Below are 12,705 nucleotides of genomic sequence, written 5' to 3'. Positions count from 1 at the left end.
CCTCCAGGACTCATGTGATCCTCCCACCTCAGCTTCCCAAGTAGTTAGCACTCCAGGCATGCACCACCATGCCCAGCTAGTTTTTTATTTTTTGTAGAGACAGAATTTCACTATGTTGCCCAGGCTGGTCTCGAACTCCTGGACGCAAGCAATCCTTTTGCCTCAGCCGTGGAAGGTGCTGGGATTACAGGCATAAGCTGCCGCAGCTGGTTACACACAGTTCCTTACTTCCACCTTACCTAACAGTTACTAAGTACTCTAAAAGTAGGGATAATAAGAAGTCATATTTCATGGTATGTTTTGGAGTTGATCATATAAGACAGACATGGAACCTTGTTGAAAACAAAATACATTTTATCTCTTGCTTCACTCTAATAGCCCTGTGAAGGCCAAGTTGACAGACTGTCCAGCTTCTCTCTCAATCATGTTGCCAATAACAACATTGAACCAGTGCTGGGGCCTTCAGGCTGGACACTGTCAACAATGCAGGCCTCATTGAGAGAGAAGCAATCTGTCTCAGTCTGTCAGATGCTACAAGATTTCTGATGGCAATGGCGGGGAGAGCACTCAACTTCCTGTTTTCATCAGTCTACTGAGTGGTGGGAAAGAAGTAGTACAGCAGCCTCCCTGCCAGAAGCCAGAGAAGGAGATGGATGGATTAAACAATACAGAACTCTTCTGCCTGCTTGGCCATTTTCTTCTTGTAATTGAATGCTAAAAAGATGACATAAAAAAAGAACAATTTGTCTCACAAAGGTGCATGCATATCTGTTAAATGATACAAGACACAAAGCGTCATCCCTACAAATGTGATGTGCATTCATTCACTGTAGGCCCCATACATTTAAAAAGTGAGAGTGGCCTTTCCCTACTCTATGTTTTTGTTTGTTTTGTTGAAGACTAGTTCGCTATAAGTATTTGGGTTTATTTCTGAGTTCTTTATTCTGCTGCATTGGTCTATGTGCCCATTTTTATACCAGTACCATGCTGTTTTGGTGACTATAGCCTTATAGTATAGCTTGAAATCAGGTAATGTGATGCCTCCAAATTTGTTCTTTTTACTTAGTCTTACTTTGGCTATGCAGGCTCTTTTTTGGTTCCATGTGAACTTTAGGATTTTTTTTTTTCTAGTTCTGTAAAGAATGATAGTGGTATTTTGAGGGAAATTGCATTGAATTTGTAGATTGCTTTTAGCAGTATGGTCATTTTCACAATATTGATTCTACCCATCTATGAGCATGGAATATGTTTCCATTTGTGGGGCATGATTTCTTTCAGCAGTGTTTTGTAGTTGTCCTTGTAGAGGTCTTTCACCTCCTTGGTTAAGTATAGTCCTAAGTATTTTACTTATTTTTTTTTTTTTTTTGCAGCTACCATAAAAGAGGTTGAGTTCTTGATTTGATTCTCAGCTTAGCCACTGTTGGTGTATAGCAGAGCTACTGATTTGTGTACATTAAGTATGTATCCTGAAGCTTTGCTGAATTAATTTAACAGTTCTAAGAGCTTTTTGGAGGAGTCTTCAGAGTTTTTTAAGTATACAATCATATCATCGGCAAACAGTGTCAGTTTGACTTCCTCTTTACTGATTTGGATGCCCTTTATTTCTTTCTCTTGTCTGATTGCTCTGGCTAGAACTTCCAGTACTATGTTGGATAGAAGTGGTCAGAGTGGGCACCGTCTTGTTCCAGTTCTCAGAGGGAATGCTTTCAACTTTTCCCCATTCAGTATTATGGTGGCTGTGGGGTTGTCACAGATGGTTTTTATCACATTGAAGTATGTCCCTTGTATGCCGATGTTGTTGAGGGTTTTAATCATAAAGGAATGCTGGATTTTGTCAAGTGCTTTTTCTGCATCTATTGAGATGATCATGTGATTTTTGTTTTTGATTCTGTTTATGTGGTGTATCACATTCATTCATGTTAAACCATCCCTGCATCCCTGGTATGAAACCCATTTGATCATCATAGATTATCTTTTTGATGTGTTGTTGGATTCGGTTAGCTGGTATTTTGCTAAGGATTTTTGCATCTATGTTCATCATGAATATTGGTCTGTAGTTTTCTTTTTTTGTTATGTCCTTTCCCGGTTTTGATATTAGGGTGATACTGACTTCACAGAATGATTTAGGAGGATTACCTCTTTATCTTGTGGAATAGTGTCAATAGGATTGGTACCAACTCTTCTTTGAATGTTTGGTAAAATTCAGCTGTGAATCCATCTGCTCCTGGACTATTTTTGTTGGTAATCTTTTTTTTAATCACCATTTCAATCTCACTGCTTGTTATTGGTCTGTTCAGTGTGGTGCTGGGATAACTGGCAAGCCACATGTAGGAAAATGAAACTGGATCTTCATACCTCACCTTACACAAAAATCAACTCAAGATAGATCAAGGACTTAAATCTAAGACCTAAAACCATAAAAATTCCAGAAGATAACTTCAGAAAAACCCTTTTAGACATTGGCTTAGGCAAAGATTTCATGACCAAGAACCCAAAGGCAAATGCAACAAAAACAAAAATAAATAGGTGGGGCTTAATTAAAGAGCCTTTGCACAGTAAAAGGAACAGTCAGAAGAGTAAACAGACAACCCACAGAGTGGGAGAAAAATCTTCACAATCTATACATCTGATAAAGGAGGACTCTACAGGAATTTTACAAGGAATCTACAAGGAACTCAAACAAATTAGCAAGAAAAAAATAAACAAACCCATCAAAAAGTAGGCTAAGGACATGAATGGACAATTCTCAAAAGAAGATATGCAAATGGCCAGCAAACATATGAAAAAATGCTCAGCATCACTAATGATCAGGGAAATGCAAATCAAAACCACAGTGCAATACTGCCTTACTCCTGCAAGAATGACCATAATCAAAAAATTAAACAATAATAGACGTTGGTATGGATGCTGTGAAAAGGGAACACTTCTTTTTTTATATTTCTTTTTTTTAGACGGAGTTTTGCTCTTGTTACCCAGGCTGGAGGGCAATGGTGCAGTCTTGGCTCACTGCAACCTCCGCCTTCTGAGTTTAAGCAATTCTCCTGCCTCAGCCTCCCAAGTAGCTGGGACTACAGGCACCCACCACCACACTGGGCTAATTTTTGTATTTTTAGTAGAGATCAGGTTTCAGCAACACTGCTGATGGGAATGTAAACTAGTACAACCACTGTGGAAAACAGTGTGGAGATTCCTTAAAGAACTAAAAATAGAACTACCCTTTGATCCAGCAATCCCATGACTGGGTATCTACCCAAAGGAAAAGAAGTCATTATACAAAAAAGATACTTGCACATGCATGTTTATGCAGCACAATTCTCAATGGCAAAAATGTGGAACCAGCCCAAATGCCCATCAACAACTGGATAAAGAAACTGTGAGATATATACATATATATGTGTGTATGTGTGTGTGTGTGTGTGTATAGGAATACTACTCAGCCTCAAAACCTATAATTGAGGATAATAATAAATACCTGTTCAGAGCCTCCTGTAGCAGGTTGTTACATTGATTGCCCACAATGAATCCCATCTTCCTGTATCCATACCCTTTCTAGCTCCCTTCCACCGGTGCTGGGCTTAGCCATGAGCTCTGCTTTGCCAATGGAACGTCACCAAATGAGACATCAACAGAAGTGGATAAGTGCCTGTATACTGGGGCTTGCCCTCTAAATATACTGCCACTACCATGAAAGAAACCTAAGATATCTTGGTGTAGAAGATACCACCTAGATACTCCAGCTAGCAGCCCCACCTACTCACTTACTGCAGAGCCCAAGGCCCTCCATCATCTGGCCCCTGCCTGCTTCTCCAACCCCTTCCTCCTCCCCTCCTCGTCTCTTTCCTCCTCTCTTTCTATTCACACTAACCTTCCTTCTGACCCTCAAAACTGGCAGATCTGTTCCCATCTCAGGGCTTTTGCCCTTGATGATCTTTCTGCTTGGAAAACTTCTCCCCAAAATCCGTACATAGCTGTCCCTTTTCTCTCACTGGGGGCTCTGTTTATTGTCACCCCCTGCTACCACCTTCTGTGACCTGCCTAGCTAAAACAGCCCCTCCCATATGCAGTCACTCTACATCACAGGACCTGTTTTATCTTCTTGATGGCTCTTAGACACACCTTCTTTGTGACTGCTTGCGTTGTCTACTGCTACTGAAAGGGGACCCCTTGGGCCCAGGGACTCTTCTTTGCTTACTGCTGTTTCTCAGCCTGGTACACTGTCTGGCTCCTAATAGGTACTCACAAAGTATAGATTGACTATCGGACAAGTAGATAGCAGAGCTGCCACTCAAACCTGGGCAACCAACTGTTCCCCAGTTGCTGAGGGGTTTTCCAGGATACGTGACATTCAGTGCTAACACTGGGAAAGTCCCAGGCAAACCAGAAAAGTTGGCCATGCTAACTCAAACCCAGTTCTTCTAACTCTGGCCAGTGTTTCTTCCTCTGCCCCACCCTTGAGATTCCAGGACATCTCATGTAAAGTCAGAGACCTCATGCTTTACAACAGTGCCTGACACGAAGCAGACAAATGACAAATATGTGTTGGATAAATGAATGAATGAAATGAATTAATGAATGAATGACCTGACTCCCATAAGTAGAAGCCGAAACAGAATCTCCCTGTGTCAGCTTGTTTGAATCATGTGGCCTGGGTACTCTGCAACATCATTCTGTGGGTATAACTAGTCATCTCAATATCCTAAGTTGTGAGCTATAATAAAGTATCCAGGCATTCCCCCAGTTCATGTCTTGTTTACTCCACCCTCTGGCTGCTGGTTTTCAGCTCTAGGCCAAAGACCTGCATTGAAGGGGCTTGGACACAAACAAAGAATCCAGAAAACTGATTCAGATACATTGGAATTTTTTTTCTCCTTGGGAATTTTTTTGCTTCTCCTTAGAATTTGTTGATAAACCCTGCAGTCCTGCTCATGGGGATGGAAAACAGAGTGGATGCACAAAGGTAAGTTATGATGACCCCTTCTTAGCTGCAGCATGGAGCCGCGAGAGTGGGAGAAGGCAAGTGTACATGCCCATGCAACAGCGGAACAAGTCTGAGACTTAATTGGGGAGGGGCAGAGAACAAAATAGACTGCTCTGGTAATCAGTTTCTGAGCCAAAAGGCAAGGGACAGACTCCCCTGTGCAGTACATAAAAATACATGTTCAAGGCCTCAGAGTTTCTGCAGCTGCAGAAAGGATGGCTTTGGAACCCAAATGACCTGCGTCAAACTCTCAGCTCTGCAATTAACATACCAGTCACCCCTCTCTATCTGTAGGTTCTGTATCCACGGATTCAAAACCAACTGCAGATCTGAAATATTGGAGGAAAGATAAAAAATAATAATACAACAATTAACAATACAAATTTTAAAATGCAGTCTAACAACTATTTTCATAGCATCTGCATTGCTCTAGACATAAGCAACCTAGAGATTATTTAAAGAATACAGGAGGATGTGTGTAGGTTATACACAAATACTACACCATTTTATATAAGAGAGTTGAGCATCTGTGGATTTTGGTATCCACGGGGATTCCTGGAACCAATCCCCTGTGAACATCAAGGGACTGACTGTACATGTGTGACCTTCAGCAGATTATTTAACCCCTCTAAGTCTCATCAAGTTTCTTCATCGGTAAATTGAGATTGCCGTGAGAACTGGCGATAATGGATGTAAAGTAATTGTCACATAAGAGGCACTGATAAACAGTGGCTGTGCATCTCGTCATTACATTAAAAGTTTATATCCAAGGGAGAGTTACTTGGGCCAAGAATAGTAGGTGGCTCTGTCCCTGGATAAAGAACAATTATCAATGCAGTTATGCTTTAGGGGCTGGCTTTGGCATCCTCATGGCGAGGTGGGAGTCATGAGGCTGGTGGTTCAGGATGCTCACAACATTGCCTGACTAAACCCTCCCCCACCCTCCAGCACTAATTTGTGACTTTCATTTCAATTTAGTAGATTTGAGTTTAACAAGATAATTATTATACTTGAAATAAATACTGACTGGCCAGAAATGCAATGTTTACTGCAAATTAGGAACAAAGAGACCTCCTTGGTTACATCTCTGGTATATCTCAAACACAGCTTTTGAATAATTAATTTACCATTTTGATAATACGTAATAACCAGCCTACTAAGCCAAGAATCTTGCATTTATTAAATGCTAACTTAATGGCAAACAAACAAAACCTGAGTCAATAGTTGCTTTGCCAGATATTAAAAGCTCTCCTCCCTGAGGATTCATGTGGGAGGCAGACCACATGGTTGGGGTGTGTGGATCTTAGGAGTAGGCAGTAGGAAACTGAAGGTGCATGCAGTAGGATATTCAAAACTCAGGCTCTGCTCAGGTGGGAGGATATTACTAGGGTCATCTGGGGTAAGTGCCAAAGAAACCACCTGGATTTTCCACCAACGCCGTACCAAAGCCATAACATTTGCTTTTTGTTTGGGCTTTCTGAATGTTCTTAATGCCTGAAGATGGGTTCGGGTGCAGTGGCTCGTGCCTGTAGTCCCAGGACTTTGGGAGTCCGAAGCAGGTAGGTCACTTGAGCCCAGGGGTTTGAGACCAGCCTGGGCAACATGGTGAAACACTGTCTCTACAAAAAAATTAAAAAATTAGCCAGGCGTAATGGCATGCACCTGCAGTCTCAGCTACTTAGGAGGCTGAGGTAGGATAATTGCTTGAGCCCAGGAGGTTGAGGCTACAGTGAACCATGATGGTGTCCCTGCACTCCAGCCTGGACGACAGAGCAAGGCTCTGTCTCAAAAAAAAAAAAAAAAAAAAATGTAGAAAATGGTAGGGATCCCAATATTAGGATCTCTCAATCAAGAATAATGTAGAACTGAAGAATACAGCCCTTGTTGTAGTTAACCACACAGTACAGATGCAAACAATATGGGCTTCAATGAAGAAACAATTAGGATGTTATTGATTGCGTATAAAAGCAACTCCAATTCCAAACAGTTTATACATTAAGAAAATTAGTTCTCACCCACAGGAAATTCAGAAATATATAGGCTTCTCAGTTGGGATTAAACCAAGCTGCATATAAAAGAAAACATTAAGTAACAGTAGCTTATGTAAGTTAGAAATTGCTAGCTTACATAGAGAAAATGCTATATTTCTCTCACATAAAAGAAGCCTAGAGAAAAACAGTCAGTAGCTGGTATGGCAGAACCCACACTCTCAGCACTGCCATATTCAGTAGACAACTTGTATCCTCAAGTTAGCTTCATGGTCACATAATGACTGCCATCGTTCAAGCCACCGTGCCCACATTCCAGGAAGCAGGAAAGTAAAGAAAGGTAGGGCAAAAAGCCACATAACTTCCATTGATGAGGAAATCTAGAAAATGAGGTTTTATATCTGGGTACATTACTACACTTATCAATGTAGATTTTTTTGTTACTAAAGGAGAATAGAATGCACACTGGAAAGGCAAGTCGAAGTTTCTGCTGCTGTAGGCTTCTAGGATGGTTATTTAGTGACTGAGTCCAATCCTCAAGGACCCAGATTCTCTCTATCCCTGCACTTCCATCTTGGGTATTGGCCTCATCCTCAGATTTGGTAGCAAATGGCTATGCAGCAGTTCCAAATGTCCCATCCAGATGCAATGAAAACCAGAGGAAGATGAAGGAAACTCCTCCCATAGCACTCCCTCAGAAGTGAGAACACTTTTCTCAGAAGCTCATCAGCAGATTTCTAATGGTCAAAATTAGATCAGTGGAAAAGGCGGCCTTTCCTTTGGAGGTGAGGGCAAGTGCATATTCCTTAAAGTACATGGCTTCATGGGGGAGGGTGGGATAACTGGTCATATTTAGGGTCTGTTAGAAAGGAAGAGGAAGGTGGGAGAAGGATGCTGGATGCAAAGACCAACTCTACCATAGTCTAACTCTGGACATTGCCACGGACTTAATACCTCCAAGCTGGAGGTATTGAGCTGCCTTCTCTGTCAAATAGCAGTATTTAATGACTAACTTGTAGAGTGCTGTAAGGCTAGAGTGAGATGTGTGTCACATATGTGTGTGTGTGTGTAATTTTACAGTTCTATAGACGTGAGCTGTTCCATGCTCTTGCAATATAAGTAATGCTATAAGTCTTTATTTCTCTAATAAAATGGAAGCTGCTCAAAATCCTATACACCAGATTGGAAGGAAGTTCAGTTACTGCACTCTTGAGACTTCTCTTCTCTAGGGCTTATAGAGCCCAAAAAGGAGGTTTGTCAAACTGTCACTTTCACACCAGGATGCCTCCGGAATCACTTGGCCTCCTGTTTCTTTTGCTGCTACTGCTTCTCACTACTTCCTAGCAACTAAAATTAAAAATACTTCTTGTAACAATGATTGAAAATGCCCTCCGTGTCATGCTCTCCAAGTGCTACACATAAATGAACTTGTTCAATGCCCCCAGAGCCCTTCTGGGTCTGTGGCCCTCCACATGTCTGCTGCTGTTGCTCCACGCTGCCATGGGGTGCCACTCCCCAGCTCCCTGCCTTGTCATGCCAAGACAGCCTTTGAAAGACTGATCTTTGAAAGACTGAAAGGCTTTGAAAATGTCTCCTTCACTGATTCATTCCCATAAAACCACACAAAATCCTGGAGGCTCCTTGTCTAGCACTCTAGGACTTTGGTTTTATGTAAAACCAAACATGTCCAGTTCTCTCAGGCACCCTCGTGATTATTCTCCGCTACAGCCCCCAGCCTAGAGCCCACACACACTGTCTCGCTTCTCAGTTTGGGAAATCGTCCACCCCTCTTGGATATTTTCTTCTTCAACTTTATCCACTCCCCCATACACCTACAAACACCAGTCATTCCTGCTTTATTATCCTAAACTAGAGTCTGACAGCTCCCTGAAATCCCTTCCACACACACCTGCATTGTGCAGCTGCCATATGGGTGAGATATGGTGATCCCACCACCACTGCCCCCATAAGTATGCTTTGCTCCAATAACCTAAGCCAATCAACATTCCCCAGTCAAAGGGACTCAGTCAAGTATGAGCATGAGACCCAATTTGAGTGGGTGAGAATGAACCTGAGCTTTTTCAAGGAACTTCTAGGGGCAAAAAAGATTTCTCTATCTCCTTCTAGATAATGTGGAAGTGAAGGCTGGAACTGCTGCATCCATTTTGCCACCATGAGGAAGCCAGGCTGCTGCTGTATGAAAAGCGTAACAGAAAGCTTGGAAGAAACTAGCATTGGATGACATTGGTGAGCCTTTGAATCAACCCAACCCAGAAGACCTTCTAGATACTCGTGCCTTAAATCTATCTCCTATATTGTTTAAGCAATTTGGAAGTGAGATTCTTATAGTTAAAAACAAAAAACAAAAAAACAAGACTTAAGTGACCCAATAAGGCATCCAGAAATGGCCCAGACCTTAGAAAGGCCTTAATTCTCTCAGGCTGGGATAAGAACAGCCCAGGTCAAGGGAATAATATGAGAAATACTGCCCTAACCGAGGACCTAATTAGACTTCTAAAGGAGTTCAGCCTGAATCTAAAAGGACCCTTAAATGAAGGAACTCATTCATTTGTCCATCCATCCACCACCCACCCACCCATTCACTGATAATTAGAATTCTAGCTCCTTTAGGTCCCTCCATAGCTCGGCACCAGTACCTAGGCTCCGTCCTCATGAAAACAGTGCCACTTTGCAAGACTTCAACAAATGCAGGTGATACCCCTGGCTCCTGGTTTTTAATGGCACTCAACTCCACTCCCTTCCTTTCCATCTTCACTGCTGCCACCCAAGCCCACACCCTTGCTAACTTAATTCCAGCTCCACTGGGGCAACTTCTTAACAGTCACCTATCCTATCTGCCTTTTGATGATCTGATGCCATAAGGCACGAATTATTCATTTGAAGGCATTCCCTTGATCATTTCAGTCTGCTCAAAAATATATGCTGAGTATAATGAATTTAAATGTCCAAGAATATAAGAAATTTTTTGAAAAAGAAAAGAAAGAAAGTCCTTTCTCTTCAAATTTCCTTTTCCCAAGGTAAGGTATGTCAACAGTTAGATACGTGTCCTCACAGACTTTTTTCAGGGAATAAATATATTTTGTACTTTTCTTTTTCAACAAAGTACAGTATAGCTTTATAAAAGTTACTATACTACAAGGGAAGGACTGCCCTGAGATCACATAAAAAACCATCCCTACATGATTCCTTAGGGCCACATTCACTCAAAATAATGGAAATTTAAACTCAACTGCCCTGCTGGGGGAGTGCTCTGAACACAATTGGAACACAACTCCAGTTTTGTTACTGTGATATTTCTGTTGCTACATTCTCCACTGACTTAATTAGTGCATGCTATTGTCTGAAACAATGTCACTTTTACTCCAGTTAGAGCCAGAGGCAATGAGCACGAAATTCACAATATTTTAAATTCCAATAAAACTATTCCGTCTAATGGTACTGTTTCAGCAACTTCAGAGGGTAGAACACCAGCATCTGAAGCTGCAAATGCAGGGAAAAAAGCTTTCCACGGTGTCTTAGAAAGAGTACTCCTCAGAAGGTCCATGACTGGACGTGAACTCCTGAGAGTTCCTGGTGCCTTGTTCTCCCAAACCATATACAAAAGAGCTTACTCAAAGGCTTGGCTTAAAATGATGTTAATACCATGCTGGTTCTGGGAGCAAATATTATATCATAATTTCCAATCTGTTGTAGTCCAGACTATGACTACTCAACAGTTCTGTGACCTGTCCCAGAGCAGCCAGGGATGGGTACCAAAGCTGCCAGTCTGGGGTCCTTTCAAGCTACCTTTGCAATACAGATGCGCGGTCAGGACTGGGTGACCTGAAGACACACTGGCCCAGGTTTGGATCTGGCCTTACCATTTAAGAGTCGTATCATCTTTAGCGATTTACAAGTCTCTGAAGCTTGCTTTACTCATCTGTAAATGGGGCTTATAAAACCCACCTGAAAGGGTTTGTGAAGCTATGCGAGCTGCCTGGCATGGAGCAAGACTCGGTAACTGGTATCCGTTATTAGCCTATCCCTGGTCGTTAGAGATGTGGCTTCTGCCTTTCAATAAGTCATTTCTGATCTCTTCCCCCAGCAACCACCCAACTCCACTTCCAAAGAAAAAACAAACAAATCACAAGGAATGGGTGGGCGGCAGAGGGAAGGATTTATTGCCACTAGAAAGGACTCTTACGGGCTGACCGGAGGGGAGCTAGCTGAGCAAGTCCTCTGTGGCGCAGATGTTGCCAGGAGGCATTACAGAGAACACAGAGCATTCCTCCTCCCCTCCTAAACTGGCCAAGCTCTCTGCTTCTCACTTTATTCTCAACCTCGTGGGCCTTGGCTGAGTGCCTCTTTGCTGGGAAACACGGATGGTCCACATAGAAAATGCAGTCTGGATTTGAGCTCGCCTTAGAAGAGCCCTAAATCAGTCTGCCCCCAGGGCAATGACATGTTTGTCTCTCTCTCTCTGTCTTTCACACACACACACGCACATGCACACGCACATGCACATGTACAGATTGTACTTTGCATGCCTTCTGTATGCTTCATATTCTCTGCCTCCCAATCACTGTAAAATGACAGCTCGTGATAGAAAAATCAAAAGATCCTCTATTACTTTTCTTTACCCTAAAAAAGGTCTCAAATTCCCTTCCTAACCACAGAGGCAGCACTAAAACAAATGTATGGAAATTCCGGATCTGCTAACCGTTGGAGTCAAGAAGACAAGTGTTGTTATTATTATGTGGGTGTTTGCCATCATAATCAACATTTATTCAGACCCAGGGCAGACGTGTCACTTCGCGATGTATCACCAAGCACATGAATGATGAATTCTGCTGGGTTTCAATTTTTGTTGGTTCCTTGTAAAAGATGGACAAAACACATTTTGTCAAGATCTTACAGCATAGCTCTACTCGCTTTATCCATTGTTAGAGGTTTCACATTATTATTTTTAAAGAAATGCAAGATTATAACTTTTTAAAAAATCAAACACCACAAAATTGTTGGGATGGACATGTGCAGAATCATAGTCCAGCACAGAACTGTTCCCTTACATACTAAAGGCTGGATGAGCCGATGCTCGAAACCTGGTCCTAAAATGGACCAATCGGATTCCTCCTTCCTGGAATATTAAAGCTTGAATGGAAGGTACCTGTAGCTGAGACATCTTATATCCACACCCTTGATCAAAGGCGCTCCTGTTTACATACTCGGGGCTGCTCAATTCTGGTGTTGGCTGGTGCCCACTTTTCAGTTCTTCCATTGATGCTGTTACGTGTAGTAAGTATAAATTTTGTAATCAACCTGGGCACAGTGGCTTATGCCTGTAATCCCAGGCATGAGAGGCCAAGGTGGGAAGATCATTTGAGCCCAGGAGTTCAAGACCAGCATGGGCAACAAATTGAGACCACATCTCTACAAAAAAATTAAAAACTTAGCTGGGCAGGGTGGCATGTGCCTGTAGTCTCAGCTACTTGGGAGGCTGAGGCTAGAGGAGCCCTTGAGCCCAGGAGTTGGAGGCTGCAGTGAGCTATGATTGCACCACTGCACTCCAGCCTGGGTGACAGAGTAAGGCCCTGTCTGAAAAGAAAGCCACAAAAAGCAGATTTTACAATCACACAAACAGGTGTACAAAAATGTCACATTAGTACTCTTTATCTGATCATAACTCTTAACGTGAGCATCTACACACCCATTAATACTTACATATCATTCCCACAATGA

The sequence above is a fragment of the Macaca fascicularis genome, chromosome 14 (assembly GCF_037993035.2).
Source record: "Macaca fascicularis isolate 582-1 chromosome 14, T2T-MFA8v1.1".
Classification (NCBI taxonomy): domain Eukaryota; kingdom Metazoa; phylum Chordata; class Mammalia; order Primates; family Cercopithecidae; genus Macaca; species Macaca fascicularis.
This window is presented reverse-complemented; position numbering follows the sequence as displayed.